We start from the raw sequence: 19,454 nt of genomic DNA on the forward strand, positions 1-19,454 counted from the left end.
GTCCAAACATTTACTTAGGGTTAAAAAATCAGTCAAAGCTCAGGACTTACTCTACAGCAAAAGACTGATTTAATAAAAAACTAGTGGGGATATAACCAAAAAAAGGATGCTATCTGCTGGGAAAGATAGGTATTCAGAAGTTAGTAAATGTATTGCCTCCCATTGATTAGGAAATGGCCAAAATGATGGATTCTGGGGATTGGAATCTTCACACACAGGACACACTGGGACCAATGACTGAAGGGGACTTGAGCACTCTGAGAAAGAAAAAGGACCAGGGCTCTTGTTGGACCTTTTGTGGGACCCTTCTAGCCTTACAATGTTTCTTTAGATGTCATTTTATAAAGCATCAACCAAATGAGGTAGAAATTTGGGGTGCTTTGCAAATGCATGAGCCAAGATGCATAACTTCTATTTGTAAAACAGAGCCCAGCATGTAGCCCTGGTCAGAGGAGATGAGGGGGCTGCAGTTCTTGAGTTCAGAAAGAATCCATTCCATCCAGTGAGGGAGCAGAGCTCTGACCCAATCAGGATGCATGTATCGCCTACACCAGCCCAGCAAACAGGAGTTGGTGGGCGTGATGCCCCTTTGTAGCGTGGAATGATGGTACTGCTTTCCACCTGTAGAGGGCTGGACCAGACCTCTGAGACATCATCTTGCTTTGGCTTTAAGATTTCTGAGATGTTTTACGGTAGGCAGTGTTGGTGGCCACTGCATTTTTGGATTTCTGGAACTGGGGTTCAGGAAGATTAAGTGATTTGGCTAAGGTTTGGAAAGGTTACTATATGGCTAACAATGTTTAATATTTGGCTTATAATAGCTCATGAGAGGCAGTAACCAGCTCTGCATCCGGATCTTTGACTATGAGTCAGAAAATATCCTATGGAGATACCATGCCGTGAAACAGCTAAGTTAACTTCCGACCTAAAATTTCACAGTAATGGGGAATTTAGAATAGAAAGGAACCTCAGAAGGCAACTCTCATCCATCCAAGGAATTCCCCACAGATGGACATCTGGGCCTAGACCCCTGCCTGTAGAGTACTTATACTATGAAGAATGTGACCATCACAGATGACTGGACCTCTCCGGCTGATGGAGCATTGCCAGTTGCTACAGCAGGTGAAAAGAGAATGTGGCAAGTTACCCTCTGTCTCCTTGCTCTGCCACTGACATTTCACTGGCCACATCAAGTCGCAAGGTCATGTTCGGTGTCAGAAGGGATAGGGAAGTGTGAATCCTACTCTATTCCAGGAAAAAAAGAGAGGCAGTGAATGTCTTAAAGACCTTTCCAGGGGCACCTGGGTGGCTCGGTTATTAAGCATCTGCCTTCGGCTCAGGTCATGACCCCAGGGTCCTGGGGTAGAGCCTTGCACTGGGCTCCCTGCTCGGCAGGGAAGCATGCTTCTCCCTCTCCCACTCCCCCTGCTTGTGTTCCCTTTCTTGCTGTGTCTCTGTCAAATAAATAAATAAAATCTTTAAAAAAAAAAAAAAAAAAGAAAAAAGAACTTTCCCGTTCTCCACCTAAACCGACGGTGAGAGGTTTTCAAAGCCGGCAATTGATACGCAACCTTCAAGTCTGCGGGTCATCGCTTTGCATTTGCTGGTGTCTTTCTTGAAGCACTTAACCAAAAATGTATGGCTAGAGAAATGATATTATCTTTTTTTTTTTTAAGATTTTATTTATTTACTTAACAGAGAGAAATCACAAGTAGGTAGAGAGGCAGGCAGAGAGAGAGGAAGGGAAGCAGGCTCCCTGCTGAGCAGAGAGCCCGATGCGGGGCTCGATCCCAGAACCCCGGAATCATGACTCTGGAGTCAAAGGCAGAGGCTTTAACCCACTGAGCCACCCAGATGCCCCCAAGAAATGCTATTATCTTAATATAGCTCGAGAGAAGCAAACGATCGTGACACAGGGATTTCTCCTGGAGGAGACATCTTTCAAAATGGACGACAGACCCAGAGAGGATGCTCAGATGGGGAATGTTTCTCCTTCTGCAAGCATTGAGATCATAAAATATGATAAACATGGTTCTCCTTTCCCCCATTAGCCTCTCAGTCTACCTTTACCACATGGAGAAGAGAGAGCAGGGGAAAAATGAAAAAGAGAACAGGAAGAGCAGGGAAGGAATCTGGAAGTAGCTGTAGAGAAGGTTCTTAGATGTATACCACTGTGCTTAGAACAAAGACGCTCCCCCCACCCAAAACCCCGAAGTGTTCAGTTCTCCAGAAGACACAGAGTTTCCAAATAAACAAAAGAAACCCTCATGACTGGTCCCCCTCTTCCGTCCCCAGTTCCTGAGCACACTCCTCAGGGCACGCCAGAAAAATGGATCTCTAAGTATACACATACTTAATGACAATTTCTAAGCATCCAAAATCCCTGAAAGACGCCAAAGCTACCCATTTTAATATTATTTATCTCCAAAATATGCATTGCCTCATTATTATTATCCATTGGATATATTCCCAAAGGAAAAAAAATTAATTGCCCACCAGAAATGTTTTGAAATGTTTACATGTGTTTCTTTGTATAAGCACGAAAGTAAGCGTGTGGGAGCCTGTTTATAAGTCAGCAAAGTGTTAGTAAACTCTGGTTTGACACTGATAAGGTTCATATGAAAGTCAGCACTGAAACTGTTGCCTAAATAATAAACAGGATCTCTTGGCTTACGCTCTTTCAAGCATGCCTCACTAGATTAAAAAAATATAGATATTATAACCAGAAAAAAAGTGCAAAATGTACAGGAAACATGGCCAAGTTGTTACTGTGTTCAGTGAAATCTGTCGGTGAGACCCAGGGCTTCGTGGCCTGGGATCTCCTTCGGGTCTACCTCAGGCAAGTCACGGAGGCTCAGTCTTCCTCATTGGCAACACAGTGATGACGGTGCTTCTCCTCTAGGGTTTCTGCCAGGATTAAATGACACAAAGCTTGAATGGGCATCTAGAACAGTCCCAGCAACCAGTAAGCCCTCCACAGGTGGGTTAATGGAAACTGTTATCAAAGGGAGCTTGAGTTTTCTCGAAAGATCAATTGTCCTGCTGCCTGAGAAGAGTCTTTCTGCTGTCACACCTCACCAGGAGGAGGCTTGCATTCAGGGCTCAGAAGGGCAGGGTGGAATGCAGAAGGCCCCGGACTTTTCCTCATGGTGTGTGGTGTCGTTCTGGGTCTGCTGCTAACTGGGGGATGGCCTGGGGCAGGCCGCTGCCAGTCACCTGGTCCTCGGCTTCCCCATCCTCAAGTCAAGAAGGCTGATTATACTTTAGTCAGCATCTGCTGTTCAATGATACCCTCCCAAGGGTCAAGGAAAAACAATAAATGTAACACTGTTCTGGCTTCCACAGCTTGGAGAGATAGAAACCGGCAGGCAGGACCCTCCTTCTACCTTTATTCTACATGCTTCTCTGTGCTGGCCGCTGGGCTGGGGCATCGCGGATGCCCTGTCCGTCTCCCTCCGTGGTTCCCAACATGGCACTCCCCTACAGCAGGAGATCAGTAAGAGGGGACATCGCACCTGCTGGGTTCTAGCACCTGCATAAGGAGAGTCCTGTGCTCCTTCTCTGTGATGCTTGGCCCAAGATTATGGGATAAGCAGCTCTTCGGTCATCGACAAATACTTAGGGAGAACTGACACCGGGCTAGACACAGAGGGAACCACAATAAACACAACAAACCTGGTTTCTCTCCTCCCAGAGGATGATTCTAGAAGGGAGCGCATGAAAATGGCGTCCGTCTGGCAAGGCTGAGTTTGGGCCAGGCTCTTCTACTGGGCTTATTAATGCAAATGATTCAGGCAACTTCCTTAACCTCAGAGGGTCTGCTTCACCTACATAATGGAAATAATAACCCACTTTCTTCATGGTTACAAGCCTGGATCTAGTCACGTGCTGAAAGGGTCCAGCACAGTCCGGCAACCGGTTGGCACGCAAACAATGGACATCCCTTTCCCTTAGCGGCTGACTGAGAAGAGTGTGGGGCTGTTACTGGCTTGAGCCTTTATTTGTCTCTATAGTTTAACAATGCACATCTACATTTGGGACTGCCCTGCCCCGCCCCGGCCCAGTTTTAGGAGAAAGGCTGTCCGAGCCCAGTTCTCTGTGGTGGGGCATTAATTACAGGGCTCCTGCGTGAAGGGCTCCCACCAGCTGTCATTACCTCTGGACCAGAGGCTGGCAACGGCAGTGTGGGTCCCTGCTCTGAGCGAGCCATTATTCCAGCCCTTTCCTCCACGTGGGGCTTGGACGGAGCCAGGTCTTCTCCAGCCTTAGAGGCTGCTCGGCGCGGCTTCGGGAAAGACAAAGGGCTGGATGTGGTCCCGACCCAGCCTGTGCATCAGGCAGCCACGCACCAAGCCGGCACTTCCAGCCAGCTCCTGGGCTCCCAGATCCCAGGGCTTGGCCAGGCCCGGCCAGACCAAAGAGGCAACTTAGCACTACTACCCTCGCATGGGTGGGCGGCAGCCGGGTGGAGCCGGAGGCCATTCGTCCCTCACTCCATTGTTACGGCTGTATGGCAGGAAAGCATCTCGTTCCCTTCTTTAAGGGCAACAGTTCTTAAAGGAAGAAAGGAACCTGACATTTTTACATGCCCGAGTGTGACGCTGCTGCCTGGTAGTGTGTGTTTGTGCAAGAAAGGCCGGACTGGATTACACCTGGCCAGGGAACAGACACATGTGATAGAGGCTCCTGCCCCAACGTCGTCGTAATCAGCACAGTCACACCCTTATAAATTTCTTTTGCTCCCTAAGAAGGCGCCAAGAAATGTCTTTGTGTTCCCAGGAGCCAAACTGGATTTAAAAAATAAATAAATAAAAAAGGTTCTTTTTCTGCACCATTGTAAATGTGTTACGGTAGAATGGCAGACAATATGCAGGGGAGGGGAGGGGACTCCGAAGCATCTCGGCAGAAGCCATTTTGGTTTCATGCAATCACTTGCCCCCTCCCCTGCAAATCCCATGCCATGGAACTTTCTCTGCCCTTCCATGTAGGTTTTGTCCACACTTAACCACAGTGGAATTCCTTAGGCTTGTGTCTGTTTTCCCCATTAGCAGGGAGCTCCAGGAGAACCTGCATTAGATGCCTCATTTGTTTCCATTTTTCTCCCGACACCCCAGCAGGAAGCAGCAAAAACCCGCTGCTCCATAATGCTTTCTGAGTCCCGGAGACCTGGAAGAGCGCTCCACTGTTGTGTCCTATAAAGTAAGACTGGTTTCCATTTGTTGAGCATCTGCAGGCTAGATGCTCCCATATACTGTCTCCAGTCCTAACGTGACCCCCACTCCAGAGATAAAGAGATGGAGGTTCACTCTTGATCTTTGAAAGGAGCAGGTTCCCAGATGATCTGACACGTGGTAGCCCCATGTCTCTGACCACATATCTTTACCGCCCACCCCACATGGGCCATCCTCCTCTGGGGGGGGTCACCACCCACTGGTGGCTCCCAAATTCCTTTGTAAGCTACATCCCCAGGAATCTCTGCTTAAGTTTATGTTTAAACAGTTATGCTTCTAAAGTTTAAAGATTAAAAACAACTGTAGCAGATTTCCAGTTAGTCACTAATGACCTCTTTGTATCCATTTGCATTTCCATCTGCTCTATAAGGGGGAAAAGGGTGGTGATGTGGACTGTGTTGGGGGAAAGAGATCCCATCGCCCTTCACCCTCTCCTGTGCTGACCATACCCCAGTCCAAAGAGAGCCGCCCATATGGATACCCCGTGCCTCCTTGTGGCAACACATCCATGGACAGCTCTACTTTCCAGAAAATTTGGAGCGCAGGGTTTTTAGGAATCTGGGCTTTAATGAAGATTGTGATTATCCTCTGCATTGTGATGGGGAAGGACTGAGAACCCCTATTCTACACTAGCACCCCTGGGAGACTTCAGACCTCCACCTGCCTAAAGTGGTTTTCGTTTAAAAAGTTCCTCGTCACTCAGCCCCATTAGTACCCATCCCCCAACCCATGTTACAAAGAATGATATAGAATAACTACTTCGCGGAGTGTTTTAATGTACTTTTTCAAATCTCCTATGTAAATTTATTCTCAAAATTGCCCTAGAAAGTAGACTAAGAATGCATTGACTGTCCTGTTTTATGGATGATAGAATCTGAGCTGTGGGTTTGTTCAGTGTGTCTTTATAGTTTTGCAAGCCCAGATTGCTGTGCTGTTTCTATGTTCTAAGGATGCATCCAATAGTCAGGTAGGTATGCAAGGTGCATATCGGTTTAAGCAGGGCACACTTTTAAGTGAACAAGCAACAGTGAAGGAGAGGCCTCGGGCCAGAAGGGAGGTGTAACTTTCCATGGTGAGATGGGCTTCTAGCCGGGAGGCTGCCCATCCCTGGACTTAGTTGGGTGAGAATGAGCCACAGGAACTGAGAGTGAGAAGGGAATGACCCTCAAAGGAGAGTCAGGGTGCTGCTACCCTGAGACAGAAAGAGAGGGTGACGAGCTAAACCAGATGCCCATTGCAGTGCCATGCCCCAGTTGTTAGACTTGATAGTGATCTTGTTTAGCTTTGGAGCCAGAAAAGCTAGGATACAAACCACTACAGAGCCACTTGGCTGGAATCTTGGACAATACACTTTGCCGAATTTCTACTTCCTCATCCATACGTTGAGAAAGAACAAGATTTAGCCGGAGCCAGATATAAGCACCTGGCCAAGTAACTAGCACATAATCAATATTCAATAATCAACAGCCAATCTTACCCTTTAAAAACTGATCATTAAGTAGCAGTGGCCTGGTTCTTTTAGCTGTAAAATCCGTTCAAGCTGATAGCTCTCAGCTCTCCTATATCCCCAAGATACCCAAAGAATATCATGTAATCCAAGGGAAATTGCTTACACTGGCAAGGAGTGATGGGAATGGTCCCCCTTAAGCTATATGTTAGAGCCTCCTAGGGACTCTATGTGGAAATGGTCCCCCTACTATTCTGGTAACCCAGCTCACCCTCCCACACACCTTGGAAATCACTGATAAGCTATGAAACCAGCTTATTAGAGCATGCCACAGCCAAATTATCTTTAAATTCCTTCTCCAGCCAAAAATAATTTTAAAAAGGAAAAATATCATTCAGAATCAATGTGTACTCCTCCCCCTGCCCCCCCGCCAAACAGCAGAAGGAAGATAATTCACAGTTACTCTCAAGGTTCTAATCATAACCCATCTCCCTTATAACCATCCATGGTGGTTAAGAATGTGCCTGCTATTTTAAGTCCATAATTATTTTTTAATAGTACTATCATTTCTTTCCATTAAGTCTGTGTCAGTGAACTAGAGGTTGGCCAAGAAGAATGAAAATACATGTAGTCAAAAGTTGACTGATAATAGAAGTATGCCTTTTTTCTTAATCTCTGATACCAAAATGAAAGGGATAAGAGAAACCAGGAAACACAACAAATGACAACTATTAATTTCGTCGTAGTGCGATTTGCATAGTAATGCAGGAAATGTGCTGCTGATTATTGCATTTGCTCTATCATTAGAACCCTGAGAAATGTTCTGAACTTGACTGCCTTCTCCACCGGTTAACACTTTTTTGATAACGAAGCCATCTTCATGATACGAATTATCCCATCGGTTCAAATTGGCAACCCTCATTCAGGAGAGTTCCTTTTTTCTAAACCAGTAATCTCTTTTATCCCTGTCAATATACATTGGAAAAAATATATAGAAGTCAATTGTAGCACATTCATATTGGCTTTGGCCCATATATTTTGAAGCACCTGTTTTTACCTATTTATTACATTTCATGGAGACAGTGGACTCAGTTCGTCTCAGTCACTGAGAACCCTCATTTCAGGGATTATACCACCTGAGCCCCTCAGATCCAACCTAGGAATGTTCAACCAGTAGGTTTCTAACAGATGTAAAATTCCATAAAGAGAAACCTAGCACATAACTGAGAAGTCAGAGAGGGTAGGTGCTGGAGAAAAAAAAAAAAAAAAAAAAAGAAGAAGGAGAAATATGAAGGAAAGGGACCAAAAGATTGGGAAATATAAGGTTTTACTTCAATTTAGTCTAACTTTTTGGTTAATTATGTGCTTTTTATACTTCCACTGTACTAACTTTCTTAGTTAACTGGTCTACCCAGAATTCTAGGACCACTCCTTACAACTTCCTGTCTGTACTTATTTTGTCATTGTGTCTTCCAGGCCCTGTCTTCCAACTTAATTCAACCCCATTGTCAGAGGGCAGTTCAAATCCCAAACCTTGCAGGATGCTGCCCTTGGTCAAGTTCAGCCAATGGATTCACTCTCTCAGCTACTAAGTCAATTTTATCCATTTAATACCATTCGGAACATCTACTCTCATCCATTTCATTTCTCATGTAATCTCTTCCTAAATATTTTATTTCATTTAACAAATGTTTACAGAAGATCATGTAGGTGTGGGCAGTACAGGAGTAATTGAAACAGGCACTCTGCCATCATGAAGTCTCCTGCTTGGTTTATAGTGGAGGAACATCAAGCAGACATTCAATTGTTGTGGAGAGTGTGGGAGTGAAGCTGAGTGGATTAGGGGAGAAAAGGAAGGATACAGCAATTCTCCCTCAGTGAACAAGTGCCGGAATAAATGTGGACTGGGAGATAAGTGTCTGTCATGTCAGAGGTGGCTCTGTTGCATCTCTCTTCATCCCTCCCTACATTTTTATTGTGGGATTCACAGAGTGGAGATACTCTTATCTTGTAAGTATTCTCTAACATGGTTCCCAGAGGCAAGTCAATGATTTCATTTAGTGCTAACAGAAGGAAGGAGTGATTAACTGCCAGACCAGGAGGAAAATGCAATGTTGGAACCTTTGAAAGAGGAATGTCAATGTACATCAATGTCCATCACAGTGCTTCCTCTAGAAGCTTCCACGGGCAGTGTTGAAGATGAGAGATTTTTGTCTCAGGGGCTTCTGGTCCTGAACCTATCATCTGAGTGAGATGCTCCTTTCTGGGGAAGCCTCCTGAGAACAGGTGTTTTGGCCGTTTCCTCCCTCAAGGTCTAAGAGTGCCTAACAATAGCCATTGCCTAAAGATTCCCAGGCTCACAACAACCTGAAGACTGGATGGGTCAGATCAACAGTTAAGACAAACCTGGATACTGCTGAGAGTCCAGAAGGAGAAGACGTGGGATCACAATGGTCTCCGGATACTGGAGCCTGGGTGGATTGTTTTGCAAGAGAAGAGCAGGGGAGTTACTGGGCTGAGCTCCAAGCTCCCCTCCTACTTCCCTCCTTCCTTTCCACAAAGAGCTTCTTTCAGTAAAAGGAATTCTCACAATTGCATTTGCTGGAATACTTTCTTCACTTGATGCAAGTCCAGGGCATTTCCCCCAAGGACCTCTGGTCATGTCAGAGGTGGCTCAGAGTTGGTGAAAAGAGATTGGAGTTTAGTGGTGAGATACTCATATTATTACATGTTTTCCATTCAGCTGGCCAGGGTCTTATCTTCTCTCTAACTGCATTGCGCTCCAGCTTTGGTAAAGGAAGAGCAAAGAGTGTGAGCCACATGCAAATTTCACACAAGCCTAGGATTCTGAACCCAGACTAAGCTCCTGCAAGATCTATTTTTATGTTTGGGTAAGTAGTACCTCCTAGGACCATTACCGCATCAAAGAGTCATGTGAGTTCATGACCCTGATCCAGGTGGTCCTGCCCTAGGGCTTGGAGCCAATGAGGGGGAGACAACCTGGAAACACTTCAGAGACAGAGACTCAGAAGATCCTCCGGCACTATCTAATTTTCACACCTTACCCATAATATGGGAGGTTCCAAGAGCAATTCTGCTACTTACAGAAATGGAGGTCAAAATGGGAACTATTCCTATATTGTAAAGTATCTTTTGAACAAAATCCCAAAGACAAAGCTCAGCCTTGAACAGAAATCAAGTCTTAAACATGAGCTCAGCAAAACAACATGGAAATAAATCAATCATCCACGCTACATGTTTCAGTAAATATGCCAACAATAATAAAAATGTAGGTGTGGTCTTCAAAAGCCAGTGCTTCTTATGTTAAATTCCCTGTAGCACTTTTGAATTGAGTTGAATAACAAAGTTGAGCAGTTTGTATATTTATGGGATTCCTCCCTTCAGAAACTTTTCGACTCAAGTAAAATGCATCCCATATGGATGGATGATAGCTCAACTACATTTCCATAAGGCAGATACTTTCCTTTAACACCATTTTTCAATTAATGGATGTTTCAAGGGACAGTTTTCCAGGTTCTCCTCCAGTTCTCTCAGACAAGATATTCTAAGAGGAAAAAAGGCAAAAACTAGAAGAAAATACGTCATCACTATTTATAAACAATAAAACAATTTGAGAAGTCCATTCAATTGCTTCCACCACCTCAAATTCAAATTCAAATGAACTGTATCCAGGGCTTTTCATTCTCTGTCATTCAGTCGTGAGAGCTACAAATCAAAAGAGACCCTTTGTAAGATGGCAGACAGGGAAGGATGTGAAACTGGCATGTGCACGCACGCACACTCACACACATTCTTCAATGATAACACTCTCAGAAGCAATTCTTTTAAAAGGAAACAAAACAGCTCTCAACTAATTTTTCTGCCCTCCCAGCCCTATCTGTGAAAGGATTGTAAATTAAGCTTGGATTCATTCAACAAATACTTACTGGGCATCTGACACATCCTGGCCCATCCTGGGGCTGTAAGGAGGCAGTACTGATGGCTGTCAGTGGGGAGAGGGAGATTGGAGAGGTGCTCTGGCTCAGGTTTTAGGGAGAGGACTATCAGGGAGATTCTCCAGGAAAACTAACATCTGAGCTTCACTATAAGTGGGAGGGTGGGGAGAGGGGGCCAAGGGGCCAGGCAGGGGGGCCAGCAGGGCAGACAGGAGAAGAGAAGGCAAGTTACCTTCCCCATCTGCAGCCCCAGGTGGGAAGGGACCTAGCCAGGAAGGGTCTGGAGAGCCAGGAGGGTCAGACCGCCAGGCTTGCAGGGCATACACAGGAATTTGGGTTTCATCCTGAAGGGAGTAGGGTGTCCCCTTGAAGGGTTGTTATTGTGCAGTGACACGGTGACTTCTGGGCTTTCATCAGGGAAGTAATAAGGTCAAGGTTGTGCTTTTTAAAATCACTTGAGCTGTGGCTCAGAGCCTGGATGAGAGGGGAGCAGGCCCAGAGGCTGGAAGGGCCTTGGCAAGACAGCCTTGCTCAAGTTCTCGGAGCAAAAATACCTCTTTCCTCATCATGTGGCATCACTAGCTTTCCAGAAAGCAAGTGGGACACGTGATAGGATGCCCTCAAAATAGTGCAGTCTGTGGACAGAAACCATAACAGGTCTGGCTGACACCTTCAGACCCCCAGCTGTTGCAGGCAGCCCTTGGTCACCCTGAAAGTCTCATGAGTCATTGGATATTGGGTAGCTTGCAAGAGGTTGCTTTTAAATTTGTAGGTTCCAACTTCCTTATCTGTTACAAATGTGAAATATTTGTCTTTTAAATAAAACAGAGTACAAATAATATTTGGAAAATGGTAGGAATTTCAAAACATGCAGTGATATGCCCAGATCTGCACCTCCCTCTACTATGAGGGACCCCTAGTCCCGAGACTCTTCCCTGTAAAGGCCTGTAAAAATAATAATTAGTCATTGGGTTTCTTCTTGACCTCTAGGACAGGGGGTGGTGTGCCAGTTAAGAACTTTGTAGAAATATCCGAGAAACATGGGTTAGACACTCAAGAAGAAAAAGCGTTTCCATGGTCTCAAACCTGTTCTAATCCTAAAAGTATCAAATTAAGCCGCAGCCTCCATACATCAAACTGGGATAAGAGATCTGGGAAACTCTTCAGATGTGCATTTTTTTTTAATTTTTATTTTTAACTTCTAAAGGTTAGATGTGAGAATAACATCATGATAACCTTTTTATCTACACCAGGATAGCACAATCCCAGCTAAGGATGAAACGATGCTTACATTGATTAAGAGAAACTAACCAGTCCACACATTTGCCTTAAAATTTCCCAGATAACCTGAGAAGTGACGAGAAACAGAGACCATAAAGTGAAGTGCCCCAAAGAAAGAATACAGCCCAACCAGCTTTGCCCTATCCTACAGAGAATTTCTCTTTCATGCTACACAGCAAAGGAGAGTAATCAATTCTTCCTAATTCTTTCTAATTCTGTCTGTTTACCAAAACCAGACAGATCCTTTCTTGTAAATTTCTCTAAAGATTTAAAATCTTGCACAAACAGACTGTACCAGAAGAAAGTCTCACTTCTTTTAAGAGGATAAATAAGATTTAACTTAAAATTTTAAATGGTAGATAAAGATAAAAAGATAAAAAGGATAAATAAGAAAGAATGCTCTGAGATAACCAGAGGCCTTCGTAGCCTCCATGGGCCCTGGCACTATATTTTTGCTTCAAATATCAAATATTTTTAAATACATATTTGATCTTAACTCCCAGAAGAAATACTTTTCTATTTAGTTTTATAAAACTTTTTTAAAAAAACTTATTTTTACCTCAAATAAACCTGGAATGATTTATCTTTGCAGAAAATAAATGGTAGTTGGGCCACAGGAACACCTCACCTTTCTGTGAGTATCGCAGATTATCTGTCTTGGAGACTCACATGGTCATTCTTAATAGATACCAAGGCATACCATGAAGTCAACTGATGAGCGTAAAAGTTAGAAGCTTATTCAGGTTGGTCCTTATTCAAGACCTTTGATTTTTAAAACAATACCTGGCACCAACCAACCACCCAACACACTTCTCTGTCACAGAGAACACCTGTCATTCTGTTGTCCTCCAGAGTCCAGTAATCTTTCTTTTGTTGACACTATTACAGTTTGCCTTTGGGAAATGACTTCCTGCACCATCAGTCCACGTGGTTCAGTGGAGCTGACTCTAGCCACGCATGTGGAGGAGGCCACTGACTCAAGCCTGCCAATGAGAAGATCACATTCTTCTGGCACAGTATTGGGTTCAGGGATAAGGGATTTGACAGTCAGAGCTAGTGAGAGTTGATGGCACTTGCTGAGAGACATTCAGTTCCTCCTATTTCTATTGGACTCGAATCCAGACCAAAGTGAGGCTTGGGTGGGCCATCTTTCCATTTTAAGATAAGAATCTGCTGAGAGTGGTACTTACGTTATACCAAGGGCATAAGTGAGAGAGAGAGGAAGAAAGAAACTAGGTCTTAGGGACAACATTTGAGCTTGTGGATCAGATTTCATGTGAAATGACATATCCCTGGACTTCTCAGTCATGTGGATCCATCATTTTCCTTTCCAGCCTCAAGCCAATCTGAGTCCACTTTTGCACCATTTGCAACAAAAGGAGTTCTAATTGATACAATTGTATATAGAAGGAGGAACTGATGATAACACAACTTTGGGCAAGATAACATTAGAGATGACTGGAAGTAACTCAGCCATGCTGTGGAGTAGGGCTTATTCTCTTGCTAATACCATCTTAACATGGCAGACCCTTTTTTGGTGTCTGCAGTGCTCCTGAATAAATGAAACTTCTAACAGTTTTTTTAAAGTAATAATCCTAAAGTAAAATATTAAACCCATAAAGTGAGATGAAAATGGAGGTTCAGCTTTAAGGAAACAAAATGAGAATAGTAACAATTTATTTGAGACTAATAGTACAGAATAGATATTGTTTAAAATCACATGCCTATGAAGTTTCAAGTCCAGTAATGGTGGGATAACTTTTACTGTAGCTACTCTGGACAAAATATAAAAGGCAACTATTAAAGTTGCTAGAAGGAAACTCAAATCAGGCAGAACAGGGAGAGATTTAACTTTTGAAAGCTGGAGGTGCACTAGGTAAGAGCTATGCTTAGATGACTTTTTCCTTGAGAAAGCAAACTCTTCAGTCCACAGACTACTGAGTGGCCAAAGCTCAAGCAGAAAAACACAAACACTGGCTTGAAGCGTTTGAAGATGGAATTTTGAGCTGCTGGAGCATCTGAAAATTAAGAAAGCCTTAATGGTGAGCCCCAAATATGTATATATTATTTCCCTGTATCTGTGGCTGACCCCTGAACTGCACATGGATAGAAATACTTCAAGGATTAGCAAAAAGAAACAGCTAGAAACCTAAAAAGGCTGAGCAGAGATTTCAGCTGCCAACCATAGTAGGGTAGACAAAATGTCGAGCTTGGATCCTGACAAATTAGAGTCTTGGCAAATACCTCACATTTTTCATTGAAATCCCAGAAAGTCTATTTTTAGGGATAAAGACTACATCCTAGAACTAAAGATTCACCCTTAGACAAAGGGAAAAACCAAAACAGAACCACATTAAAAAGCATAAAACCAAACCTTTACAAGTTCAAGATGATTACCCAGTAATTTAACTCTTTATGAGAATAAAACTCCATACTCTTCAGAGGAAGATAACAGAATCTCAGGTCTCTACACTATTATCATCCACAATGTTCAGGCTACAATGAGAACAAAACAAGGCAAAATTAAAGGTGAAAAGAAAAGAAAACATAACCTAAACCCAGAAGTCAAAATAGTCATTGAAATGGATCCCAATTTGACACAAATGTTGGAATTAGTAGATGAAGATTTTAAAGCATCTAGTATAAATATGTTTAAGGACTTTTAAAAAATATACAGTCTTAGTAAAAAGATAGGGAATCTCAACTGAGAAATAGAAGCAAATAAAAATCCTGGAATTTAAAATACAATATATTAAATGAAAATACAAGAAATGCCAAAGAAAGTTCTTTAAGCTAACAACAACAAAGAAAAGACCATAGATGAAACTTGGAACTGCAAGATGAAACGAAGAATACCAGAAATGGTAAACATGAACTAAAATTTGAATTCATATTATGCTATAGAGGTTTGAGATAATCAAATTAAAAACAGAGTTTTAAAAAAAAATCACAAAGGGCACCTGGGTGGCTCAGTGGGTTAAGCCTCTGCTTTCAGCTCAGGTCATGATCTCAGGGTCCTGGGATCGAGTGCCGCATCAGGCTCTCTGCTAAGCAGGGAGCCTGCTTCCTCCTCTCTCTCTGCCTGCCTCTGTGCCTACTTGTTATCTTTCTCTCTCTCTGTCAAATAAATAAATAAATAAATAAAATTTATTTTATTTGTTTTGGGGTGAGGGAAAGGGAGTGCAGTCAGGGGGAAGGTGAAAGGTGAAAACATGCTCACATGTTTTTCCATCACAAAGATGGAAAAACAATGAAAAAAGTTAATAAATATACAAGTCATAAAAAAACCAATCCAACATAAAAATAATTGGTGACCCCCAATAGACGATACAACAGAAGATAAAGATGCATTTAGATATATAGCAGATGACAATATACAAATTAAGAAAGACCCAGACTGAGAGAGCATACAGTATGCCAGGAAAATGTGAAAGAGGATGCTTAAATTAAGACATACCCTTTTTGAATTATTAAACTTAAAGGACAAAGAAATAATTCTTTAAGCAAAAAGGCAGGTAAAAAAAAAAGTCCCTCTGAATGTGGGGGAGAATCAAGTTAGCCTCAGAATTCTTAGCAAAATTCAAAGCCAGAAGACATTGGCACAATGGGAAATGCCAAAGGAAAGAAAGTATGTTCCAAGAAATTTTTACCAATCTAAGATACCATCCAAGTATAAAAGAAACATGAGATAATCTCAAACATGAAAAACCATTGGGTATATAGTCATAATGAACAACTTTGAAAAAGCTGCTTGACACAAAATCCAGCCAATTATGATAAATTAAAATAGTGATATCAGGAATGGAGAACCATATCAAAATGACTGGTAGTGGACACTGAATTCATTTTTATGTCAGGGCAACACTAAACAACTACAGGAATTAAAATGATAAAGGTAAATGTTATAAATCTCGTAGAAAGAGGAGAGGCAGAAGTGTGATACTGCTAACGTTCTATCTTATCAGGCAGGAAATTAGTGAATATTGATTAAGATTGAAACAAATAGTGGGGTGCCTGGGTGGCTCAGTGGGTTAAGCCGCTGCCTTCGGCTCAGGTCATGATCTCAGGGTCCTGGGATCGAGTCCCGCATCGGGCTCTCTGCTCAGCAGGGAGCCTGCTTCCCCTCTCTCTCTCTGCCTGCCTCTCCATCTACTTGTGATTTCTCTCTGTCAAATAAATAAATAAAATCTTTAAAAAAAAAAAAAAGATTGAAACAAATAGTTAAACAAGGAAGATGCAATGACTCCAGTCTTTTGAGAATTCCAGCGTCTCTATTTCATTATAATGTAAGTGGAGCTGCCCATTGTGATGTGGGTCATCCCAATGGGGAAGCTGGTCTGAGCATGAAGCAAATTAGAAAGGAAGATCAAGAGCCATGGGTGAAAGGGAAGGTAGAGAGACCTGATCATCTCACTGTCATTCCTGGATCCAGCTCCAGATCCAGAGAGAGAATAACACTCTCTCCTTGGACTTTCCAGTTACAAGAGCAATAAATTCTTTTCTCATCACCTAAAAATTTCATTTTTAGCTTTAAAGAATTCTTTTAGAAAAAAAGCTTTCATAGGGTACAGAAACCCGTGGTTCCAACAAATCTTCTGTTTCAATTCAGATTTTTTTTAATTATACTCAAAGTTAAATCTAAGCACTTGTCATTAAAAGAATATGTACAGATTAAATCCATCTTTATAAATGATTTCTATCCATTTACTTAGTATGTCTATCCACAAGTATGTATGTGTACAGGGAAGAAATGATGTTCAATTTATATTAAGAATATTTGTTTCTGAGGGTAGGATTTCATGTGTGTTTTTTTAACTTTCATCTTTGTACTAGTCTGCATGGACTATACAAGTCTCTGTTTAATATGAGCACATATCACATTTAGTATATTAATCATATGATTTTTAAAAGAGGGCAGGAGGAAAGAAAGAGATTCAGAGTTCATAACACCAGCCTATTCATTTGAGGGGACGGGAATAGAATGGTTGTTACTTTCTTCACTTATTTTGTTTTAGAAATCTCCAAAAATGAAAAAAAAAAAAAAAGCAAATAAACCAATAAGGAAGACATCAGGAATGAACAACAGCAGCATGAAGCTGGAATTCAGATATGATGCCGGTGGAGGGACCCCACCCCCAGTCTAGATCATTCAACCCAACGTCCTGTGACACAGCTGAGCAAACAGGCCCAGAGAGGCAACAACCCCCTGCAGCGAAGGGGGACGTTGCTGGTTCTGGAGCCCTGATCCATTGACCATCAACCTCAGGCCGTTTACATGCTCTTCATAAAACAAGAGTTCATTATATTTTTCTATAGACTTTCAATGGATAAATGTGGATGTGAAGTGCCCATATTATGCTTAGGGTGTGTGTGTGTGTGTGTGTGTGTGTGTGTGTGTTATTTTTTAAATGTGTTTGGAACATGGTTGAAAGCTTTCTGACAGAGCCCTGATTGTCTGAGGGGAGGCAGCGCTAGCAAAATCAGAAGAATGTGTAACATAAAAATGAGGTGAAAAAGGGCTATTGTTCCTAGAACTAATCTTTACATTGAATCTCTTCTAGCAAAAGCGCGGATAGAGCATCGGTTTCAGCTCTATCAAAAAGGCCTGATGTTTTTGTGAGTGGTCCAAAAACTACACAGGTTATAGAAACCCTACCTCTGACCTGGTCACACAGAACATATCCTCTATGGTTCCTAGAAGCCAGCAGATCTCCTGTAAGCCAGTTCTCCTACTGGTATGAAGAGAATGGCTAATAAGAAGAGATGGTAATAACACACACACACACACACACACACACACACACACACTTTGAACACCTAAAGCCAAGAACCACAACCAACCACCAGCTTCAAAAACTCAGGAGTTAGACTATGCCCCTTATTGGAGGGGCATAGTTTCTATTTGGCATTTCTACAGTCTAGAAAAGCTATTTATCCCAGCCAGCCTTCTAGGGGGCCATTTTCTCTGCCACACGGGTTTTATCTCCAAGGGCGCCAGCTTCTGAAATCAAACAGGAGGGGAGAATGTCAGTCAAGTTCAGAACAATAGCGTGCTGAACACAGAAAAGACTCTGGTGCGTGGCTCTGAGGAAGTTGGGATAAATCCTGACGCCCCTCTCCCAGATGCCTTTGGATGACGAACTGAGGCTCCAAACACCACCACGCCATCTAAGTCTCTAGAACTGGCTCAGCACAACTGAGAGAGGGCTTGGTTTTTCTTGGGGGAGGGGGGTTTCTTTGCCTGCCTTCCTTGGGGTGCTGCTTATTTCTTCCAGGAGGGAGTGACTTTCCCTCATAATGTTCCTATTTTAGAAAATGCCTTGTCCGGGAGAGTTATCTGAGAGCAAAAAGAAGTGCAGATAAAGAGAGTGAAGGTCAGAGGTGGCTGGGATGAAGTCGTAGGATAGATGAGTTCTGGAGAGCAGTAAAGAACACTGATGTGGAACATCTTCATATTATCAGAGCTTAGCAACCTGTTGGGCACTGTGCCAAATGCTTTTCCTATGTTACCTTATGAATCCTCATGGACACCGTAAGAGGTAGATACTCTAATTATCCCCACTTTACAGATGAGGAAATTGAGGCTTGACAGAATTAGGGAGTTTACCCAAAGACGCCACACTAGTGAAGAGAGGACCAGAGCCCGAGGCTGCAGACTGAGTGCGTGTGTCCTTCCACCAGATTCATATGTTGAAATCCTAAAGTTTAATGTGATGGCATTAGGAGTTGGGGCCTTTGGGAGGTGATTAGACCGTGAGGGTGGAGTCCTCCTGAGTGGGATGAGTGTCCTGATTGAAGAAACCCTAGAGAATTCCCTCACTGCTTCTGCCATGTGAGGACACAACAAAAAGATGGCCATTTCCGAGCCAGGAAACAGGCCCTCACTAGACACCAAATCTGCCAGCACCCTGATCTTGGACTTGTAGCCTCAAGAATGTGAGAAATAAATGTCTGTTGTTTAAGCGCCCCCAATCTGTGGTGGGTTTTGTTTTGTTTGTTTGTTTGTTTTCTAGCAGCCTGAGACTGAGACAGAGGCTATTAGCCTTCACCTTTCACCTTCCCCCTGACTGCACTCCCTTTCCCTCACCCCAAAACAAAAGCCCTCCCCCTTAGGAAGGATCTCCTGTCAGTCACCCATATCTTACCGTCATAAGCTAGGAGACAATCAGGGGATGCACAACCTCTTCCAGGAGGTAAACCTCTCAGAACTTCTCTCACATGGTCAAAAAGGATGTTGCTATCCCTAATAAGGAGTTTCCAGTATGGAGTCCCTGAGGTGAGGTGGGAAGGCAAACTGGGCATTATACAACTTTATCTCACCAGTGAGTCGAGCAACTGGTCTGATGGTGCTCGCCAGGAGCAGTGGTTCCACAGGCATGAAAGCCCATGTTAGCCCTGTTAGCTCTGCTGTCTGCTCTGCCCTGGTGGGGGCAGGGCGGGGCAGTGCTGCAGGGAACAGCAGAGGGCGTTCCCAGGCTGAGCTTCCTTCCTCAACTTAGAAAATGAGAACATTGGACCAACCAATGCCTAAGGAGTGTT

This window comes from Neovison vison, chromosome 2, assembly GCF_020171115.1.
Source record: "Neovison vison isolate M4711 chromosome 2, ASM_NN_V1, whole genome shotgun sequence".
NCBI lineage: Eukaryota > Metazoa > Chordata > Mammalia > Carnivora > Mustelidae > Neogale > Neogale vison.